A 17,347-nucleotide genomic window follows, 5' to 3' on the forward strand; every position below is an offset into this window, starting at 1 on the left:
CACATTGTCATTTATTTTTAAACAGTGCTCGGCGTGGGCCATCGATTGCGAGAGTCCCTTTCGAAGATTTTCGCCGTCACTGTCAGCCACCAGACGTCGACGACGCCAGAAATGTTGACGTATTCAATTCGCGAGGCTCAAATGATTATCCGGTTGCAACCGACTAGCTCGGCGCGGGCTGTCGTCATCTCAATCTGGAGAACGTTGCTTGCTTCCAGCGACGATCGTCAGCAAGTCACTACGATGCTCTCGTATAGAGGGGCTCGTCCAATCAGCGCCGGCAGTTAGATAACAAAACCGTATCGCTGCACCGTATCGTCTCGTCGGAGAACGAGAAGGCCAGGGCGCGCACGATCTCTTTAATCCGCGCGTTCCTCTCCGTCCTCCGCGTCGAACGCCGCGACGAACTCGTCTCTCCCTCGTCGCTTCGCTCCCGGCCTCGCCGATCCGCCTCGCGGGAGAGACAATCGCAATTGGGTCGATCGATGACACTTTTGTCGTCAGGATGAGCGACGCGACCGCGCCGACGACAACGACAAGGAGAGGTACATTTTCCTCGATCGATAGCTCGCTCACTTGTGCATGCACCGAGTGCCTATTCCCATCGCCGGTTTCACCAATCGAGATCGTTCCGTCTCAAGGTCGCGGCTACCAGATAACGCGCCTCTCGATCCGTAACAAGTCGCCACGACCGTATCTCCTCTATGACGTCTATTCGTAATGACGAGGAAATAGAAAAATACGAGATACCAATCGAAGGATAAACTATTATTGGACGCTGGAGCTGCACCGCCGATTGTTCGAAATCGATCGGAATTTTCGAGGATTATCTGACTTCCTGGAATTTCGACGATACTTGGTGATTTGAATTAGACAGTCTACTTTGCAGCCGCTTGATTAATAGGTTTATGTAAAGCAAACGGAAGCAGAAACAGACGCTTGCGATATTTAATTGTCTCGGAGTTCGAATTAGAAGGTGTTAACATATGTTGTGAGGACTCTCGATAATTAAAAATATAACGAGTGAGAGTTTGGTGCAGTTTTCAGAAGCACAAGATTACAAATTCTTCATTCTCGTTGGCATCGTCCTTAATTTCGATTCTCTTTCATCGGAGTTATTAATCTTTCTTCACGATTCCTGAAAATTGTTAAAATTGAAGAACTGTTGCAACGTTGTTAGACTGCTTCGAGGATGCGAAAAATTTGCCGCTGATATATTCAAAATTGCTCGGTGCCGGTTATACTCCGGTGATTTCGCAAGGACGAGGCTCGAGGTCATACGAGGAAAATCTCTCGGTCTCGCGAGGAAGAAATCCTTCGCGTTCTAGAAAACGACAAGAGATTCTGAATCTATCCGATTGAATTTATACACTTCTGCGGACATAACGTCCAAGGCTGTCATACTTTGCGTTTATCGATGAATCGAGCCTCCACGCTTCTGCGTACCTTGTTGCAATTCCGATTGCATCGAAGCGAATAAATCCACCGTAAAATTCTTCGCGCGCTTTCACTCGTATCTTTCTTTTTTTCTTTTCTTTATAAACGCTACCACTCGTCCGAGAGAGTGCGAAATTTGTTCGTCGTCTTTTTGTCCGGCGATCGATATGATTTTTCTCTCACCGAGACAATTACCGTCACTTACGATTACTCAACACCTCGGTAGTAGTCCGATCGATTAAATCCAGAGGAAAAATCGGCAGTTTATTGCCTCTTCGTTTTCGTGCACGATCGTAAAAGTCCGAAACGACGTGCAGGGATGTCCTTGGCGCGACTTTACGACACGCGCGTTGCAAGTGTCGCTCGTAAACGCGCGTTCCCCGTTCGAAAAGCGCGCTCTTCTCGCACGCGAGAGATAATGGCGCGGCGGTTTGAGTTAAGCGGATTAAATCTTACGATTATACAAAGATCACTGCGGCTGATGCACTCCGTATTGAGAGCGACGAGGTCGTCTCGGACAATTATCCTGGGCTGAAAATTTCTTCACTGGCGAAACGCGAGACGCGCGACCGGCGACGCGGCGCGGCGCGGCCGGTGTTGCCCTACGCGGCTCGCCGCAGGCGCTATCGATCGATCGATTACGCGCGGGGTTTCCCCGCGGGCAGTGGGGGCGCAAAACTCGCGCGGCGAGTTGCGCGCTACCGCGCACTCGGTTCGAAGGCCGCGAGAATGCCGCTCGCTGAGTCACTAACGAGCGTAGAACGGGTTTTAAGTGGCGGACTGGTCAACAATCGTGCGGAACGCACCTCGGGACAATAGGCCGCGCGCACGGTGGCCGCGGCCACCAGGAGCAACAAACAACACACCTCGCGACGCGGCGACGGACTCGTGTTCTGAAAGAAGCTCCGCGCGCGCGCCTGTCAGCCCGAACGGCGCGGACCCGCTCGGTCGCGCCCGCCGCCGCTCGGACGCGTTCGGTCCGCCGCGCCACGCGCTCGCCGCTCACTCGGTCGCCAACGGCCGTCGCAACAGGTTGTTGTTAGGTGCGGACTGTCAACTGAATCGCCCGCTTTCGGAGTTTACCACAAAAATTTCATTCCGCACCACCCCGAAATGAATTTCGATCGTACAAACGGTGTTTCCTGTTTTCTCTCTCTCTCTTTTTTTTTTTTTAATTTGCTCTATTTATGAATCTGTGAATATCAGACGAATTCTCTGTAGAAGCTGCTTTTATACACAGAGTTTACATTGAATTTTTTGTATTTCTGCATTTTTAGAAGATAAGATTTTCAGGTAAATCTTGATCGATCCTATTTTTTTCTTTTCTGTCTTATTTTGACGATATTTGTAATTAAGATATTAATTAATATATTAGTTGTGCACCAGGAATTACATTTAATTGATTCCCTTTTGCCACTGACACGAGTATTTTAGATTAACTAGTCTTTTTTCTAAAAAGACTGATTTAATCAGAGTTGCTTAAACTTCAGTCACTATAATTTAACAATTAAAAAAAAAATTCTATTTATAATCTTACGTACTATTAATTTTTTTTAAATTCTACGTATCGTTTTATATACCGTGCATTTTTATATGTATTTGCTTATTTGTAGATACTTATGTAAATGTAATTCTGATTCTTCAAACACTTTTTTATATTATACGACACATAAAATATATTATCAATCGTAAAGTTACATGGAAAGAACGATTCTGCTGACGCAAGATGAAGATTTAAAAATAATTCTGTTAGGGTATTAAAATAATTATATTGGATGCCCAAACTGGTTGCTGGAATGTCAAAACTTTTTGCATCATTACTCATCACGTTTAAGCATTCGTCATAATTATTTTGATAGTCCAATCAAATTATTTTCAGATTTGCATCCAGCTAAATTTTTAGATACTTCAACAAAATCTTTTTTTTTTGTATAAATAAAATTCTACCCTGTACGACATAAATTACAAATCCATTTAAAGTGGGCCTTAGATTATTATAATATTTCGATCGGTTTGATTGAATATATGAGACTTTGTTATGTAACTACCGGAAGAAGACATGGGTGATACATTAAGTACACGGCAATAGAAATCTAACGAACTTGAAGTGTCCCAAGTGTCATAGAAGTTCCATTAAAATATGCGCTTGAGAGATACAACTATCTTACATTTGTAAGGATTACGAGAATCATTCAGAGAGGCGTATTTAAATCTATTAAATTCTAGAGATTTCCGTCTTGTTATTGAAAATACGTAATAGCGTAATAATTGTAATAATTGTGAGAACGAATGTGATATAACTTATTGCATATCAGTAATAGTAATAATAAATTATTAGTTATTCTCGATCAGCAATAATTTGAAAAAAAAATGAGATAATTAGTGCATTAACATTTATATATTGATAACCTTTTTACAATCTTATGTAACGAACGGCTTGCGACGCTCTTTTCGTATGTTTACGCAATTACGTTTAAAGTATCGCATAAATCATTCGTTTTTCAGTCATCAAATTTTAGGCGGCGACAAGTTTCGAAAAATTAGATTTGATAAGTGTCGCTTTTTTTCGTGTTCACTTTTCTTCTCTCTTTTTCTCTTGAAACTCATGTGCGAAATAAAAGAAGAGAAATTATGTCAAACCCAAACATCATTTGTCACTCGCGAAATTATATCGCGTGGATTGCAACAATTTCTAGTCATTCTCTGTTTCTTTGATACACCATCGCACTGCGATATTTTGACTTATCATTATTTTGTAAAATAAAGTTAATAAGATAATAAAGTCGAGTAATAGAGCGACGAAAGCTTTTGTCTCAAATACCTACTTCGCATTATATGGAAATTGATGTTTGATAAGAGCGTAGGAGTAAAATGCAAATACTGATTATCGGCGTCGAGAGGGAGATTACGCGGGCCGATAAGTGCCAGTCGTATGCTTCGTGTCGTGTAATTCCTCTTTAAAGAATGACAAAAGTTTAACGGCAGCTATCTAGACTGTGTAAACTTGCTGTCTCGAAAGCGGCGAAAAATTCTCTCTCTACACCGCGTTAATATGTAACGGACATCGTCGTGCGTTTACTCTCTACGTTATATATAAAAATAATTTGTAAAGCGTTCAACATGGCATACTTTATTTTTGTTATCCCCTATGTTATTAAAATGACAGATGCAGTATTATTTATAGAACATTTATAGAATTTATTTAATTCTAAGTAAGAATCTCTTACGTTATTAAAATAATATGTGCCATATTATTTGTAGAATATTTATAGAATTTATTTAATTCTATGTGAGTGTTTATAGAATGCAGATTCTTCATTATACCTGTATTTTTTACATTACATTCAAATAAAAAAATGTAATCTAAAAAATACGAGTATAATGAAGGATCTGCATTCCATAGTTTCGTGAAATAATAACGAAAGTCGAACCAGTCTTTCTCATCTTTGAGTTTTTGTTTTACTGGATCGATAGTATAGATTAATCAAGCGAGTATTATTAAAATTCGGACATGTGTTTAAGTTGCCTCTTTAACCCGATGTTACGTATTCCGCGTTAGAAATACGAAACACTCCTCGGTTTGGTCGCAGAAGGAGATCTCACATTTGGTAGGCGCGATCTCTCGTCGAACTAGAGCGACGCAATCGGCTGAAATACTGCAGAAGGCAGGGATAGAGCGGTAGGGAATATTTAGGTGGAACGTGCGCGAGTGAGAACACGTGTGCGTCAGAAGCGCTAGCGGGAAATGTCCATTACGTAACGGAGCCTAAACGTCCGCGTCGACGCTAATTTACGATTCATCGTTGCGATGTGCAATCGGCGTTATGGAAACCGGAATATTTCGATCGCAACGAAAGATTTATGCCGATCGATCCAAGACCCGCGGCAACCCGCGTATTTATATTTTTATATATAAATTGATAATGGCCTCGCTATACCTTCCTCACTTATAACCGATCAAATCGAACGTAATGTCATACACGAAACTGCCATTTTATTGGAAATAAACTCACGTCACATCATAACTCAATTCGTTTAAAATTAGATATTCGTCTTTCTGGAACCTAGCCAGGAAAGTTCCCATTCATCATTACACATTTTAAGACCATTATTCTGAAGTCATAACATACACTGCAAAAAAGTTCAGTAAATTTGCACAAATAATAGATGTAAAAATTACACAATGATTAGTCCTACAAACATAAAAAGTTATGTAATTTTACAGAAATTGTGTAATTCTACAAAAAATTTGCAGATTTGATTTTATTGTGTAAAGTTGTTTTATATGGAAAATTGCGTATATGAGAAAAAATTTTAAATATTTTGTGTAGCTATTCAAACTTTTGTAACGTTATGTAATACAACAATCATTCCATGTATCAAATATTCCATGTATCGCTGTGATATATATACTGCAATCACCGTGTACGTAACAATTCTGTTTCGTTACTGTGTATGGTCACAGTACACAGAAATAATAATTAGTACATACAAATCAACAATTTATTGTTTTATGTATAAGTAAGAATGTGAAATCTTCTTGGAAGAATTTATAATCTAAACAGGATATAATTTGCTTATACAAGTTGCATGTACAAATTATGACTATTTACAAAAAAATAAATTCTTCTAAGAAAATTTTATATTCTTGCTTATGTACAAAATAACGAATTGTTGATTTAATACTAATTTTTTTCTGTGTAGTTATTCTATTGTTAACACTAGAAGAATATAGCTGAACGTACACTTTTTAAGAAATTTTGGAAATAATAATAAATAAATAAGTTTATCGAAAGAGAGAAAGAGAGAGAAAAAATTATTATTTTATTTTGTTAGTGCTTTATCATAATTAACAAGGAACCTTTCAGAAGTGTCTGCCTCAGATTTAGACGAGCCTTTAATGTGTTGTAGTACAGATTAAAATAAACACGTATTTTTTTTACATGCCCGTTTTCACTTTTAGGGGGTAAAACATCCCCTTGAAGAAGCTCGGTTTTTTTCTTTCGAAGCATATATCGTCGAAACTATAGGAGATAGAAAAAAATGTTCTGATTAAAAGGTAATGCCTTGAGAAGTACTTTATAACAATGATACAAAACATTTTAAAAAAATTTTGTGTTATACTTTTCCCCATTGCTTACCTGTTCTTTTTTCAATATTTTTATTTTTTCTTATAAACAAAATAAAGCTTATTTTATTACAAATTTAATAGCATATGATAAAGTTATGTTAAGACATTTCCATTTTCCAAAAATAATTAAACGAAATAAATGTAACGTCTCTACACGCATGATACATGTATCTGTCCGTGCGTCACGGAAGTGTCCCCCTGACGAGTCCTTCAATATGTTGCAGTACAGATAAAAATAAGGAACATGTATTTTTTATACGTGCTCAATTTCACTTTTAGAGGGTAAAATACCCCTTTGAATGAAAGCTTCTAATGAAGATGAATTGGACGAAAAAATCTCACTAGCTAGAAATAAAGAAACCGCTTCGTAAATAACATGTTGTACCAAAAGTGATGAATTGCCAAATAGGTAACAATTCATTATTCCAAAGAATATTCTGTAAAACGCTTTACATTCAACATATAATCACAATGCAATACATATGTAAATATATAATTTAATATATGGCATTAATGTAAAATGAGTAATTTACGTTATCATTAGTAAGATTATATTTATATAGTGGTTGGAGCATAAATGTAAGCTTACTGGCGACGAAACACACAATATTCATTTTATATAAACATATATACTTAATTATATATTATATAATTTACACTGATTAACGAAACCTACAATTTAAACACCAGTTCCAAAACACCTAATTTAGAGAAATTCTCATGGCAAGAATCTCGATGATTTACTATTGTCTTTCAAGATCGTCAACGATCAAATAGGAATCGAATTCTGATCAGTTGGATTTGAATCCGGATCTTTAGAGCAGACATCTTTCTGCGTCACGATCACCACATCGCACAAAAGATACTGATATTGTTTACAGGATGTGTGATAGAGAGCTGTACATACTTATACAAATTATATTTGTAAAATAATATAAATTATATTATTTGCGGAATATTTACAGAATTTATTTAATTCTAAGTAAGTATTTGTATGAAGCGAAGACCTTTGATTATATTCTTTTATTTGAATGTACAGTAATACAATTGCAAAAAGTATTGTTAAATTATCATTCCTACAATTTTCCATATATATTACAAAATTACTTCTGCAATCTGCTTAATTACAAATTAAAGTTTTACACAAAATTTTTTTACAATGTATACTTACCAATTAAAAAATGCGCAAGTATTTAAAAAAATACCACCTTATTTTTTAATTGAACCGAATACATTCTAAAAAAATTTTGTGCAAAATTACACTTATTACAGTAAAAATATAAGTTTGAAATCAGCTTTAACAGCTGTAAATTTCCACGCGTTCGTAAATTTGCAATATATACAAGAGTAAAATCAATTTCCTAATTTGTAATTAAGCAGATTGCAAAAGTAAATTTACAATATGTGGAAAATTACAGCAATACTTGAGTTAATTTCTTGTTTTAAACAGAGCCTTACTACTTTATCTAAAAACAAATTATCTAAAAACAAGAACAAAAGAATGTAAGAAACGCAAAAGAAAACGAATAATGTAACGATAACGGCTCTTAGCGTTCTGAAAATTACAAGCATTCTGATGCTCGAATCCTGTTGAATACATATCGCGCGAAACTGTTAAATGCAAACGTACAAATGAGACTTCTGCATTGCAACAGGTGCAAATTCCAGGGTCATATTAAGACCTCAAGCCATTCAAACCGCGATGTATTAAGAGCTTAAGGCCTGCATACACCGCGAATGTCAGGCCAATGAAAATTAAGCCGATAGAACTGCACCGGCGCCAAGTCCGCCGTAATCCCAAGATACAAGCGCATTCAAAATAAGGCTCGGTGAGAAGGAAGAAAACGTTATTCAACGTTTTTTTCAAGAAACCTGCTCACTCGCTCTCTGACAATGGCACACAAGGGCGGCATTCGTCGTCCTAAGAAATTCGCGTGAACGCACGCGTTTAAACCACTGTAATATTTATTTACGAAAACATCAATCTTGACGGTAATTATAATTGACAACCGCGCGTCACTCGGTGCATTAACCGCGTAACGAAGATTAATTACGCTTCAACGGTGTCGCGGTATCGTGCGACGCACGCATCGAAATCGTTTCTCATGCGCGGCGAAGTGTCGAGGGTGGAGTCGGAGATGATCGCAGCGTCGATCGTGCGAAAGGGAAGCACCGTTAAAATTTTAGGTGCGCGGCTGAGAGGGACCCTAAATACGTCGTCTCCTTTACGGCTGTTTTTACGATTGTTCAACGGAGACCGCGATTTCTTCATGCTCGCGGATGCGAGCCGAATATCAAAGCAGAAGAAATCGCTGCTATCTGTCTCTGGCGCAATCGACCGGCCGAAAGTAAAAGCAACCGCACTTGTTCCTCACAATTTATACCGTGCTCCCGGCCCGTAATTTATGATTCCTTTTCGTTTCTTCTCCGACGGGGAGAAAGAAGGTTACGCGGTTTATGACATGTTTATCGTGATAAAATCGGACAAATATAACCGACTCCAAAAGCGATGCTAGATCAGGGTGTTTACTCAAGTTCTGTAAAAGAACTTGAGAATTCTCGGTTTTTCTAGAAATTTTTTTCAAAATTCAGAGATTTAAGAGCACTTTAATGCAGCTTTGAAATAAATTTATTTTATTACATCTTTCAACGTTCCTTGCTAAGTAACTGTAATCATACGATGGGAAAAAAAATTTAGTGCCTGCGGCAAAGGCTGTTCAGTCGAAACACTTTTTAACCCAAATATTTCGTTTTACACAGCAAAAAATTTGCTTCCACAAAATAGAGGCAAATAAAAAAAAATTTATTTACATTAATTAAATAGTTTTGTTCGGTATATTTTAACCAAATTATTTGTTGTTACAGCAAATCATTTTTCCTAGTGTATAATCACAAAAAAACCACTTGAGTTTTGAATATTAAATTTGAAAAAGTCTTAAAAAAATAAAATGTGACCTAAGTAGTATATTATTCCTGACAAAAATTGTTAGAGATTATGTTCGTAACTATTTCTTTACGAAGAATTTTATCAATGGTTATGTTGTTTATAAAGAGTTTCATTGACAGTTATATTGTTTGGAAGAATATTGCAAACGCCTGATAAATCCTCCATTGAATAATAAATAAATTGTCTGATGGACGAGACATAATTCTTCATTCTTGTAAATGAAGATCAGCGCACAATAGAATATAAGGCGCAGCAATGTGAAACTTTTCAGATATTCTAATAAAATGATTTCCTGATGCAAGTCCCGAAAATCGAGGTTGAGAACAAAAGTAAATAAAAAACCTATTTTGACAGTAGGGAAAGGGGGACAAATAGTGACAATTTAAATTTCTTCTCTTTTCCGTACCTATTCTACCACCTACCATTAATACAAAGATAGTTTTTAAGTATTCAACTATTTTCTAAAAAAAGCGGTGAAACTGTAAAGCCAAATGTAGCTAAAGGAAAAGCTTGAAATTTTGTCTTCGTTGAAACGAGGTTAAACCAGGATTTTGTTTTAATACTCTAAGGTACATTTTGTTGATTGCTGAATCTTTGGACGACATTTAACTTATTCTGTATCGTACAGTACATTTTTTCCTCTTTTGATATAATCTGTATACTTGGATATCAAGTTGGTAAAGTTTTACAGGAGAAAATAGCTTTTGGGGCAAATAGTGGCAAATGTAGACTTGAATTGTTAATAGAGAGGTTTAGAGTTGTTTTGTTCATAAAAAGAGAAACAGAGAGAAAAAGAGCGGACAATTAAATTCATATTACTCAAAATTGTAATTAGTAAACAATTAAAATTTTGATTACATTGTTACATTGTTTTCTTAAAAGTTACGAATCTATCTTGCAATTACGATATTTTGTTTTTATTATTCGTTCTTTCTACAGCCATTATTAACATATACGTACGATATAAAAACTGTTTTGTTTAAAACATTAATTGTTCAAATTTTAATTAAGTTTTTCTTATATTTTAAGATGGAAAGTACTTTTTTAGTGAAAAATCATAATCTTAAAAATCTAAAATCAACTTGCAGGAAAAAGAGAAGAAAAAAACCATCTCTATTTATCTTTCCCCTCCCTTTAGTTCTCTACTAAAATTAATTCATGCAAAAATCTGGTATCCAAAATCTTTGTAAAAAATAGTCTTACATTGAAAGTTAATCGTTTGCGGGAAGTAATGTTTCTGGAATGTTACAAGTATTCAAAGGAATTTAATAAATATCCTCAGAACATTTGCAACATTCTGAAAACATCACACATTTTTTTAACGCCGAACAAATATAGTCGTGAACATCTCATAAATAATTCCATGTTTAATTTTCCATTGTAAACGCTTGTAAACGCTCTAATAAATGTTTTTAAAACTCCAATTAAACATCTATTTAACGCTTAAACAAACATCTTATAAATTTTTAATAAATATACTATTTCCGCTAGGGACGATTTGTCCGCAATTATCTAGCTCACTAAAATTACAGAATACGAAATGTGATTAAATACACAACATCAATTTGTCTGTTTTTATTATCATTGATTTTTTAAAAATAAGCACTTGTCACACGAGAATGTATATGAATGTATATGGAATGTATGTGCAATTTATTGTTAATTATTTGTTGATAGTTTGTATGACCACAAATTAGAAACAAATAATACAAGAAATAATTTTATCAGAAAAAAGTTAAATTTAAAAATAGAATTACAAAAGTTTCCCCGAGTTCCAATAAAATTCCATGAAAATCGAATGATTTTCAAGGATAATAAATTTCCGGAAAATTCCACATTCATTCAATTTTTCTCAGTGATATATACCCTGCAGGATAAATAAAATTTGATACTTTGAATATATTAAAAAGTTGATAATAGACTCTTTCAAAGATCTCTCATTAAAATGAGGTTGGGTGACACTTTGAGACACACACACCCTCGCACGTCGAAAATAATCGCACACTCGCCGCCCGTCGACAATATTTTGTTCCACCTGGCAGCGTTCTGAAGATATTGGATATCTCAAAAACGTGAAAGCTTATTGTGCATCAAAAAGCGAGATATAATTACAATGGTTGTTCTAGACAGTAAATTAATTGTAAAAAACGACACTCTTATTTTAATATCAAACATACTTAAAAATTTTTATATGCAAGAAAAGTATTTATTTCATGGAGTAATATTTAATTAAAGAAAATGCTTCATCAAAAAATATTTTTTTAAACAATTGTGTTTTTTCTGTTGAACAATATGCATGGTTTAATGCAACAAAATTAAATAAAAAATTGTATTCAAAAAAATAATTTTAGTTTTAACTAAAAATACATTGTTTCTGTAAAATAAATGTAAGCCCAAAAATAGAAATATTAAATATAAGGAACGTTTTTTTCTTTGTGCAAGCGTAATCTTGTTTGCTTAAAAATTGGAGTGTTATCTAATTTGAAGCCTGGTTTCCGCGTTTCCAATTGGTTATAAATATATTAATTTAATAATTGCTTAATATGAATGTAACAACTAGATAATTAATTAATTATTATAAATATTTATTAAATTTGTAAAAGAATCACTGTGGGAAAAAGAAGGAGAACGTGTAACGCGTGCTATTAATTTATTTTATACTTAAGAAGATCCGTATCTCGTGTGAGTCAAAACGTTTATTGTTATATATCGTGTTAAAAATTAATATTTATATATACTAATTTCAATAAATTGATGCACGCTTTTATCCGAAGTTAGCTGCTATTAGCACTGTTATTACTGCTAATAAATTTCTGTTTCTACTATATTTATTTGTGTCGGAGCCTTAATAAATTTCTGTTTTTATTGTTCGAGATTGTATAATCGTATAAGAAGAAATTGTATTTTATTCAAGCGTTGCGGTTTTAGCGCGAACATCCATGCGTACGTAAACAGTTGCAACTCGTTCGCATTGTACTTCGTGAGCAGGTTTTTTCCTCGCAATTCCACAAATAGCCCGAACTCGTTTGATTTCTGAGAAATTCGCTCGCGCGAGATAGTTTAATCAACGTCGGACGGGAAAATCGCGCGAGTGAGAAAACTCGCGGATTAACGAATCGAACGTTCAAGAGCGATTTGCCGAGTGCGTCGGCTGCGACACCCGGTATACGCGAGTATTCCTTCGCGGCCGGGGCACGGCGGATCAAAGAATCAATTTAAAGGCGCTCGGTGCCGTGCATGTGTACATACATCATCACCAAAAACAATTTCGCCTTATTAAGAGTCCGGGGATTGTAAAGCTGACGAGTTAACGAGCCACCGGCTTGTTCCTCGTACGCGTTATGTACCGGGTACTACGAGCACAACGACAGTTATATTGTTCGCATTTTACGTGTTCAGGTAAAATATTAAATGCTTGTCGAGTCGATCGGAACTCCAAAAAATTGCTCCTTAAATGAACGAAACTTAGACGCCTAACAATGGAAATAAAAAAAAAAGCTATGGAAAAACAATTGTTTCATAAGAACAGATTTTAAAGACAATAAATGTAAATAAAATCATTTGCCAGGCAAAAATTCGTGACTGCTCCCGTGTAACAGCATTGTTAATTAAAATGCGCAATTATGGATGTAGAAGGAGCAATTAAAGAGCAATTTTTTGTGCTACAACACAATTACTTTTATTCGTAATGCCAACTCCGGATTGGTTTGAATTGAGCTTGTCACGCTGATACACACGCTCCGGTTAAACAAGCCAATTTGGTTTCAAGCAAATCGAATATTTTCTCGTATTTCCTCAAGTCGCTTGCGTAAGTCAAAATAACTGTGTAGTTTTGTTGAGCTAGACGCTGGATGTTCGGATAAACTCGACAAGCGTGCTTATGCACACATGTATACTTGACGAGTTTGCTCGAACATATGTGGCTAGCTTAACGAAAACCGCGGATTTAACCCCGCGACAAAAATTTCCACGTCGATGGCAAATTAAGAAAAAACGCGAGGCAAACGTGGTCTCCCTCGTGGCTTGCGTTTCGGCATTAAAGTTTGCTGACTCCAAGTTCTGCGCGGAATATTACGTTGTACACACACTGCAGTACTGGCAAAAGATTTTAAAATCAAAGAGCTGAATTTAGCAGTAAATTTCATGACGGAGTGCGTTTGATGCTGACAAGAAAGAGAGTAAGAAAGGCGATTTTCAAACAATAATATTAAGGATGTTTGGTGATAATATGAGCTTAAAGTTATCAAAATTTAAAAACTGAAGTCTTCTTTAGTTTATTTACTAAACAAAGAATTTTGATCACAAATGCCCGAATTTTGGTACTGAAATATAATTTATAATTATTTTTGCAAAAAATAGCTATTTTGTTACAGTTTTAGATAAATAATTTTTAAACGAATCAGTGGATTCAAGTAAACCTTTGCACGAATAGTAGTTATTAATTTTATTAATATATGTAAAAAATTTAATTAATAAATCGTAATGTTATTTTGTCATCAAATTTGCAAATAAACATTATAACATATAAGAATTTATGTAAACATCTTATATGAAATATTTTATGTAAGAGCAAACAAAAAATTAAATAACTTAAAAATGAAAAATAATTCAAAAAGGGAAATATGTGCTTAAATTTTACACAGACTCAAAAGTAAGGAAAAGTAGCTGAATGCGTAAAACGATCTCGCAAAGAGTACTTATTCAATATTTTACATTCTTATTTCATACAAGTAACATTTAGTGATAAAAAAATACGAAATAAGTAATGAAGACAGAAATTAACAATTCATTTTATTTTGTGCACGCTATCAGCATTTTTAAAAAATCAGGTCATACGATATAAAAATTTACATCTGATGTAAATTTTTCATCAACTTACTCGGAAGCGGTACGATTGAAAAGAGAGTAAGAAAGGCGCTTTAGGCGATTGGTTTTCTGAATCACAATTTTTGCAGCATGTTGGAGAAAAGTTTATAACAAATTAATTTGCTGTTACTGAAACATCAAGCTGCATTTCGAATTTTGATTTGCATCTAAAACAGCACTAAATATAATAAAAAATAGCTTAAGTGATACGCATTTGCCAACTTTCCTCTAATGATAAAACAATCCGTAGAACTTGTAAATTTTTGGTAATACTTTGTGATGTGACACATACATCCTTAATATTACATTATTATCAAACTTGGTAAAAAAATAAAGATCTAATAATTTCGTATTTTTAAAATACGTCGGAAGTAAGCGTTCCTTAATTGAAATGTGCAACGATAAAAATATAAAATATAACAGCATTGGAAAAATTATGCAATGTCAGACATAATTATTAGAATTTTTTTGGCTACAATTACGTGTTCTTATATTAACATCTACATATTATCGCTCTTTAGTGATCTATTTAATATTTTAACACCGCGTATGCATATATAGAGCTAGAATTACATTTTATAATTATTACAGTTTAATAACGAATGAATTATAATGATACATCCGCCAGAAGAAATTTGTTAATTGCAAACATTTTCTTTAAATATGGTTAAGAAATTAGCAAATGCTCGCTCGTCATTTGGTGCTAAATATAGCTCGTGCTGACCGAAAAATAATACATTGCGCGCACCGCCGTGTGCTGTCGCCATAGAAGCACGTAATCGGAAAGCCACGGTGTGTTAAATTCACGGCGAGAATACGAGCCGATGAAGTCTTTCAGGGACCTACTTCCCAAGTTTCCTCCCGTGTCGGTCGTTTGCGGATCTGCTTTGCGACGCAAATCAGATCGATTTGCAGACCTAGGTGGCAATTAGCACCGCGTGCGTGCTGTGAATCCCACATTGGTGTCGCAGCGTCACTGAAACGTGCTGCCGGTACCGTGCTAAGTGCACGCACCGATCCTTCGCGTTTGCGGATTCTTTTAAGAGCGCGCAGGAAGGAAAGAAAAGGAAAACCGATGCACCATTTGTTCGGCGACGAGGCGCGATTACGGAGAATCGGCATCGAGGACACAACGAAGGAGTGGAAGGCTCGTCGAGAAATTTATTCGCATCGCGCGAACGTGTCGCACGTTTTGCGAGATTACGCAAGAATTCGACGATGTCGGATGCGAGAATACCCATGATTAATTATTAAACGAACGGGAGAATGAAGTCGCCACCCGGCGACGCGGAATAACCGACGGATTACATAAGAGCAGTTAGCATTAATCGAAGTCGTCGTATGTAGATTGGATGGAATCAACAGGAACGACTTAGAAAAATAACTTTCCTCGCGACGACGTCGCGAGGCGTTTCGATGCGATCGACCGACGCATACGGCCGCGTCATTCTGATTTCATCGATCGAAACGTGAATTCCGCAATCGGAAAATGCTACTTGAATTATTACTTCATTGAGAAAAATGATTTTATTACATCAGCAGGACGTGATTGATCGTTTTGATGACACTGAGCAGAATTTATGATAGGTTATTATGATAGGATTCGAGATTTTATAATAGGAACGTTTGATAGACTTTACTATAATCTAGACGTCACTCTGTCATGCATCTTTACTGTAATTCCTATGAAATTTCTGATTTGTCTGTTTTTGAGCAGACGTACTGCTTGATTCCATCAGATTTCTAAATAATGAAGCAAGATTCTTTTTTTATTCTGTCCGATGTAAAAAATCTGTTTTCCTTATTTTCTTCATACTACCTTATTTTCATTTCCCAGAGTTGGGAAGGTAACACGTTACTTGTAACATCGTTACAGTTCTTTTTTTAGTAACAAATTGGTAACGACGTTATTTTTTTTTTCGCAAGCCGTAACGACGACGTAGTTACATTTTTTCTCAATAATGAGTACAATAGTTGCTTCCACCGTTATTTCTTACACGGAAAGAACAATTTTACTGTAGTATCTAAAAGTTTAGCTAGGTACAGATCAGAAATTGATTTTACGATGGTCTATCAAAATAATTATGTGACAGGTTCAAGCACGACGATACTGGTGCAAAAAGTTTTGACAGTCTAGCAATCAGTTTAAACGTCCAATATAAATTTCTTAATGGTCCAACATAATTATTTTCAAATCCGTATTTCTGCAAAATTGTCCTTTCCGTATACATTTTAAACATATTTACGCACAAAAAGAACAATTTTGCTGAAATACAGATCTGAAAGTAATTATGTTGAACCATTTAAAAAATTGTATGAGATGCTTAACTCGGTTGCTAAAATGTTAAAACTGTTTGAAGCAACATTATCGTGCTTGGGCGTCCTAAATAATTATTTCAATGGTCTAACATAAAATTATTTTCTGATCTAGATAAATTTTTAGATGTTGCATCAAAATAGTTTTTTCCGTATCAGGTGTGTTTAGTCTTCAATCTCCAGGACATTTTTATATTCATAGTTTGTTTTGATATCATCGTAAAACATAAGCTTTAAAATGTTATAAGCCAATCGTATTGTCAATACAGTTTAAGAATTTTTCGATGTATAAAATATTATCATATTAAAATTTAAAATATTAGTACTTGGTTTAATTATAATTTTATTTATAATTAGCTTATAATTTTACAAATTGTAAGCTAACTATAAATATAATTATAAATAAACTAACAATAAGTACTAATATTTTTAAATACAAAATTAAAGATGCAAAAGAGTAAACATTTTTCTGTACTCATAAATTTAATAAAAATAAAAGAATTTGATTTGCAATTTTGAGTATTTTAAAATCTTTTCCTTCAAATTTTTTCCTTGCAAATTTAAGATATGAAATAATATTGTTTTATTATGTAATATTAATGGTTTAATAAAAAAATATTATCAATAAATTTTTCGTTTAATTTAATTTT

At 34.9% G+C, this 17,347-nt stretch overlaps 1 protein-coding gene across 1 annotated transcript in view; it reads right to left on the bottom strand.

Moving 5' to 3' along the window:
• Positions 1 to 17,347, bottom strand: part of LOC105203278 (transcription factor EC) — a 136,593-nt gene that overhangs the window by 98,267 nt on the left and 20,979 nt on the right.

Source organism: Solenopsis invicta, chromosome 5, assembly GCF_016802725.1.
Source record: "Solenopsis invicta isolate M01_SB chromosome 5, UNIL_Sinv_3.0, whole genome shotgun sequence".
NCBI lineage: Eukaryota > Metazoa > Arthropoda > Insecta > Hymenoptera > Formicidae > Solenopsis > Solenopsis invicta.